A 6,877-nucleotide genomic window follows, 5' to 3' on the forward strand; every position below is an offset into this window, starting at 1 on the left:
GAGTCTTTAAGATCTTGGACTCAAATCAACTGATTAGTGGCGTATTTTGGCAACCCCACAACAACCTGAAGGTGCAGGTCCTCTGCCACAGTACCATAGTGAGTCTGCCACCGAGCCAGCACTGTTCTTTAGTATTGAGGCATCTTAAACTCACACTTTAGCTTTCCTTTGAAGCCAACTGAATTAATCAATTCATCCTTGGCAGTGAAATGAAGCTTGCTTTCTGCTAGGTGGGTCAAAACCACACAATCTATTTTGGCTGTTCTGTTCCCATGAATTCTATTACCATACGTTGCAAAGGGGAAGATTACAGAGAAGGCAGAGCCAGCGGCATTCCTTGCTTTATGAGGAGGAAAAAAAACACACACACAATTTATTTTTCATTGCTTTATGATGAATATGAATTCAATTACATGCAAAGGAGAACTGCAGTAGTCAGTCAGAATTACACTCAGCTAGTAGCAAATATAATGGCTTTTAACAAGGAGAGCTTATCATCAAGGTTCAGACAAGCCTGCGTCTGTGTTGCTCCTGATGAAGCTGCACAAGAAGACAATGACTATCACAGCTGAGAATTAATCTCTCATCTTCATGGCTGGAGATGGGAGGAGGAAGCAAGGTGTTAGTGGAGCCCTCTGGTCATTGCAAGTCCTCCAACCACACGTGTCAGAGCAGCCGTCATGGGCACCAGGGAGCAGAAGGGCCATCTGTCAAAACACGAACACATGCAACAAAAGCAGCACAGAAACGTGTCTGTCTCCCTTCTTGTTTCTGTCACATTTCCCACCAAACAAAATGCATCTCTCCATGTTAGTGGATAATGTTTCCAACAGCCTAGTGAAGCTTTGCCTGCAAAGCTCACAGGCTTAGTGGCCATGTGTGCAGAAAACAGCTCACCTTCTGCCTTGATCCAGTCTGGGAAGCGTCTGTACAAATGGCATCACAGCACACAAGAACCCCAGTACACAAATGCATGTGCATCTATATATCCATGTATCTGTGCCTTTTTGCTTACAAGGCTCTAGTCACTCCAAAACAACCACCTGTGTAGGAGGTATGAGTTCCTCAAGGAGACCTTTCAGTCCTTCTAATTGAACAGAAATCCACGATCTGTGACAGGCACATGGTGCCTCATAGCACAGCTCTATGGGAGCAACAAGCAGCCTTCCTCAGGCATGGCAGTGAGAGTCACTGCAGCCCTAGGAGAGCCCCCACCGACCCTTGTGCTCTGCAATGCTCAGCCATCCCCAGCCCCTGGACCCTCTGTCCCGCTCCTGAGAAGCAGCAGTGTGCTGGCAGCGGCCGTGTTTCCCCAGCTGCCACAGCATTAGCAAGAGAAATCCTGAAGCAAATAGGAGGAGGAACACATGAGGCACATGCTGTGCCTTCTTAATCTCCAGCACGGTGCAGCTCTCCTTAGATGTCACTGCTGTTTGTGCAACACTGATACACCAGGTTTGCTTTCTTCAAGGTAACTCTCCAGATGTTTCTTGGGGTGCTGAGCAACTCAGAATTGGAAATTAATGTAATGTTAATGCCAAGCAACCACATTCAGCCCTCCTCTGGCAGAAGGCATGGGAAGATTATATATCTTCAGTTATCACTTAATAGAGCAATCCTTAGCAGCAAGTCCATCTAACTTGACGTTGCTCAAAGCCCTATAACCCTCAGCAGTGCACACACACACACAAGTGCGCTGCTGTCTGTCAAAGCTGCCTGTGGGCCAGGCACACTAGTCAAGCAAAGGGGAGAAGCTGGAAGCAAATGAGAGGGCACAGGCAGCAGCAAGCCAGGCAACGCTGGACAGAGATGTCATGTGTTTTGAAATGCAGCTATTAAAGCCCAGCCCTGGGGCAGCAGATGTGCCAAGCTGTGCTTCCCAAAGAAAGCTGGTGGAGACAAACATCCCAGGAGAAGCTGGTCTGCCATCCTCTCCGCACACAGGCAGTGCACTCAATGCTTTCCATTTCTCAAAAGGACAATGTTATTTTGGAGCAGCTGTCTGGAAATGGATGCTTCCATCTTGCCAAGTAACAAACATTTCAAATTCCCTCACTACTTTTCATCTAAGCAGTTCATGGCTATTTATGGTTTAACTTTCACCTTTTTCAGCATGGAAGCTGAGTGTTGCTGCTCTTTAGACAAGAGAAATAAGACACGGGGCATCACATTCTTGGCCAAACTTATGAATCAAAACAGAGCACAGCTCATACAAACCCCTGACATCTGTGCTCCTTCACCCCCATGTGTTTGCTCCTTCTCATCAGCTGAGATGCTGATGGCAGCATCATGGCTCTGGAACACAGCAACTGCTCTGCAAAGTATTTATTCAGTGCTGGAGACACCGTCAAGCTTCTGTCCAAACTGCTGTCATTAACTGACTTCTGGTGGCAAGCAGAGTGGCTCTGTGTTTAATGCCCTGCTCAGAGCACAGTGCTGACACCCCAGCAGTGCTGCTGCTCCACTTGGGCACAGGAAGGTGCAGCAGCAGCATTTTATGACCAAATCCCACTTCCCTGTGAACCCCTGTACTGCCTCATCTCAGCATACCCATCACCTCTCTGTGGTCACACAGCAAGAGATGCTTCCAGTCATTAACACAAGGGAAGGTGTTTAATCCTGCTTCCATCCAGGCAGGCTGCCAAGCTGATGACCCAGCCCTGGCTCTCCCCTTTCCCAAGCCCACGCTGCAGCAGCATAAGCAGAGCTCAGCTCTGCCCTGAACACAGCGACGGCACCAGCAGCCGGCTCTAGGTCTGGAAATCAGGCAGCACCATTAGACAAAAGCTACAGGCTTGAGTTCCACCATCTGCTCACCAGGCTTGACTGAAAGTGGAGGAATTACATTAAATTACCTGATTATGTGAAGACTGACAGATGATAGCAAATATTACAGCCACAGCTTGGTCAGTACTGAAGGAGTGGGAGTTTTGTCCTGGTAATAACAAGCATTGTGTGTTTCTTCTCCTTAGAGCTGTTTTGCTTGGGGTTTGTTGGGTTTTTTTATCTGAGGATGGAGAAGAAAACATACAAATTGCACATAATAAGTGGGACACAGAGAAAAAGAGCTGGCTGTATTCAGATGTTACAATAAAACCAAAGGTGCTTTTCCATTTTCCCTCCTCCTAGAATAAGCTGTATACATGTAATGAATAACACAAGAGATCTCCTCTATAGAATTAATAGCACACAGTCCTTCTTGAGTTGCCTTTAATCACATTTGGTACCCAGTGGGCCTGGGAGGGAAAGTCAGCATTCCTCATCTACTCAGGCGAACTCAGTGGTTGTCAGCTATCCCAATCTGTCATGGCTTTAATACCACAGCTTAGGGAATAAAACCAGAATCTGTGGGCAGCCCTATGAGCTTTGCTCCTCACTAGGGGCAAAGTTGGGATTAAAGTGAATCCACATTTCACATTTCACTTGAACACAACCACTGTTCACAAATGATATGTGCAGAAATAGCCTTTGCTTAATTAGATTCATACACAGTGATGCCTGAGTTTTATATTTACGCAAATTCATGGAGATCCACAGGATTTCACTCACTTAAAGGAGGTAGCTTAAAGGCAGATCTTACTCTATCAGTCTATAAGATGAAGAGACTGTTTATTCTGAGTCTTTTAGACATCTATTATTAGGGTGCAGTTAGAATGGTGCTGGGTGTCTGTGCAAGCCTCCAGCTACAAAAGTTATCTGTGAAGCTTTGCAAATTAGATGAAGAGGGAAAAGGAATTCAGGTATGGCTGAATCTTAAAATGATTCTGGATTTGCAAAGCAGGGCTTGTAAGCGGTCTCTCCTGGTGTGGCCAGGGCTGGTACAGACCAGAAAACAGCAAGGTGTAGCACAGTGGGAGATGTGCGTAAAGAAAAAGCAAATCAAATATGAGTCATGGGCAAGTGTCGTTAGAGAACATTGCAAACTGGAGTCTCATCCATCAGAAAACCCCACGACCTCAATGAGTTTTCTTTAGAAACATTTCTACATACATAAATCAAGAGGTTTTGCTTTGCCTTGTTGAACGGGTGCTGCAGCCAAGCAGCTTGCTTACCTCTGCTGCCTGGCCTTCAGCCAGCATCATCTCCCAGCTCTCCTGCAGAGCACAGCCTCGGAGGGACGGGTCCCTGTCCCTCTGCCCTGCCTGGGGAGGCAGATGATCCACCACGCTCCCTGGGCAGCAGGAGGGCTGCACATAACACTGCAAGGCTCCTGCAGGGCACTGAACCAGCGCTGGTAAACACAAAGAAACGTTGAATTAACTGAAAATGACATGTTTTGATTTGGCTTAATGCTCCGAGATAGTTTGATCTGGATCCACTAGACTGGAATGACATGTTTTGTTTAAATATTCTTGATGAAAGAGAAAAGTATATGCATTGATTTTATACAAAATGATTATTTTTTTTTTCCCATGGAAAAATTGATCTTTTTACGGAAACATCATTATCCATATCCACAAACACTTAAGCACCTCTAATTACCACGTTGGTGTTTGCTAACAGATTTCTTGTGATCTATAGGGCTTAATTCTCAATTACAGTATAGTCATTTTACATCCTCTTGCTCCATGCTACCTGAAGCCATAAAATGGGTGTAAAAATAGTTATGGAGAGACTCTGAGAGCTCCCAGCCAGAACACATTTCTGCCTGCATACAAGGTAGACACAAGAACGGCCCTAGGCAAAGCGCATTGCACAGCCTGACCCCAGTCCCCAAAACCATGTTTGCATGAGGCTGCTGGGTCTTACAGCATTGCAAGGTGATGAGAGAGGCCAGGCTGCAGAGGTGAGCAGGACTGGGCCCAGATGGGATAATGTAACCTGCAAACAAACTACATCCGATTACACAGCAAGGGTTGCTTGAGTCCCAGGGATCCCTCCCTTTCTCTTCTTTCCCTTCCAGGTATCAACAAGAGGTTCAGAAAAAAGTGCCAAAGTTGGAGGCAGGAGAAGGGGGATCTTCATACATCTGGATACATAGAAATAAACCTTCCTAGTCCCATGACGAGTCATACATTTGTCAACTGGTCTTTATGGGAAAGCAGCAAAGAAGATTTTTGATGCCACTGAGGAACCGACTTTGAAACAGGTTCTGAATTGTAAACCTCCTGAGAGGAGGAATTATCACACCCAAGAATTACTGTGTGTGATGGATTTCTAGTCTGCTGGTAATTTATTTTACATTCTTCATAAGCATATTCCCAGCAGCATATATTCTAGAGCAATAAATAGCTCCAAGGACTCTCCACTTTTACTCTCCCCACAGCTTCGGACTTGCTTCATTTCATAGCCCAAGGCTGCTTTGTCATTTAGGTGAGTTTTAGACTGTGCCTGTTTAAGGTGACAAGACATCAAAAAGCTCCTGTTGCCTCCCTCCCAGTGCACGGTATCTTACCAGCAACAGGTTCCAGTGCTCTCTATATTGGAAGCTATCCCCTGCTTTTTAATAAGCATTTTCATTTGGTCTGCAGTATTCCAGTGTTTCCATATCCAGAGTATGTTTTCCTTCTGAGCAGGCTGTTACTCTCTGTTTCGGCACAGGGATGTTTCCCCAGAGCGCTCATTGTGAATGAGCAAGACAAGAGCTGGATGTTTAAAATAGACAAGCAGAAACATTATCAAATGAACAAAATGAGCCAGAATGAATGGATATGCATGGGATGCTGGAAGGCAGCAACAGTGACCGTGAAGACACCTGCCTCCTGTTCCACAAGCTCCCTGCAGCTCCCCTGAGCAGGGAAGAGGGTCTGCATGTTGGGGCTGCTCAAAGTTACCCACAACTGTGATTTACTGGCTCCACAGGAAGGCAAATAATATTAAAATCAATTAAAATAAACTCAAAACATAACAACAAAACAGAATAAGACACCTTTAACATTGCTTTTTAGCTGGTGGGTTTTGTCTATATGGATTAGTGAACTACCCAAAGGTGTGAGGACATGTATGTATTTTCTCTGCATAGAAGGGGAAACTGAGGCACGGACTGATTAAACAACATGTTTAAAGTCATAGCAATAGCAAATAAGTTTGATGCTCAGATACATGGCATGGAAGCTGCTGAGTTTAGCTGCTCCTGGAAGGAAATCTTTGCCTAACGTCACTGGTCCATACTAAAACAACTTGTTCATCGAACAAACTTTCTTACCTTTCACAGCCTGGGCAGAAAATCTCACGTCCAAAACTCCTGATGAAAGTTGAGAACTGAAAATTCATGGTCAATTTATTGCTAAATGTATTCCAGATATGGAAAATGGTGAACACTGGAAGATGGTCTTTAATTCCTGGCTTTTAAAGCAATTCAGAGAAGCACTGTGGGGCAAATAGGAAACTTCCTGACTTCCATGTGAATTCACCAATATTTTCATGTATTACTGTCCTACCTTTGCCTTGTTTTGGGGCTTTCCTCAAACCCACCTGACAGTTCATCTAACAGGGATGAAACAAATCTGTATTTAGGTATCTTATTTACGTATATAATACAAACACTGTATTTGGGTATCTTATTTACCAAGTATCTTTGAGCCATGACTTTCAAACACCTTTCTCTGTCAAAAAGCCAAAGGACTTAATTTTCCTCTACACTGATTCATCTGCAAAGTATTCAGCCACAAGGGAAAGCAAGGAGCATTCACAAACAGGGTGGAAATCAGCCCCAATTCAGTAGTGATCTAAGATTTGTTCTCAAAAGATGATGGACTGCTACAGGAATTTAGGTTGAAAAAGGCCCTCCCGGGTCATCCTTACCCCCTTACCAGTGCCTGCAATCAGGAGCACAATGTCTAATCCTCTTCCTGAGTTTACCAATGGCTACTTCAGCTCTGAGGTAAGGTTTCAACATCACTTTGGGAAACCTGCTCCTTTTTCCTGGGGACTGTAT

The 6,877-nt window shown here is 44.9% G+C and overlaps 2 long non-coding RNA genes across 2 annotated transcripts; both read right to left on the reverse strand.

The window, feature by feature from the left end:
- Nucleotides 1-372: 372 nt before the first annotated feature.
- On the reverse strand, nucleotides 373-2,999 carry LOC134159294 (uncharacterized). The gene is made up of 2 exons (XR_009963108.1): nucleotides 2,856-2,999; nucleotides 373-1,498 (listed from the first exon to the last, which is right to left on the reverse strand). It is a non-coding gene; the product is annotated as an uncharacterized LOC134159294 (long non-coding RNA).
- A 7-nt stretch (nucleotides 3,000-3,006) lies between these two features.
- Nucleotides 3,007-5,544, reverse strand: LOC134159295 (uncharacterized). Its single transcript, XR_009963109.1, has 3 exons — nucleotides 5,396-5,544; nucleotides 4,837-4,969; nucleotides 3,007-4,231 (listed from the first exon to the last, which is right to left on the reverse strand). It is a non-coding gene; the product is annotated as an uncharacterized LOC134159295 (long non-coding RNA).
- Nucleotides 5,545-6,877: the final 1,333 nt, after the last annotated feature.

The sequence above is a fragment of the Pezoporus occidentalis genome, unplaced genomic scaffold (assembly GCF_034315485.1).
Source record: "Pezoporus occidentalis ecotype Australia unplaced genomic scaffold, CSIRO_AGI_Poc_V1 ctg144, whole genome shotgun sequence".
Lineage (NCBI taxonomy): Eukaryota > Metazoa > Chordata > Aves > Psittaciformes > Psittacidae > Pezoporus > Pezoporus occidentalis.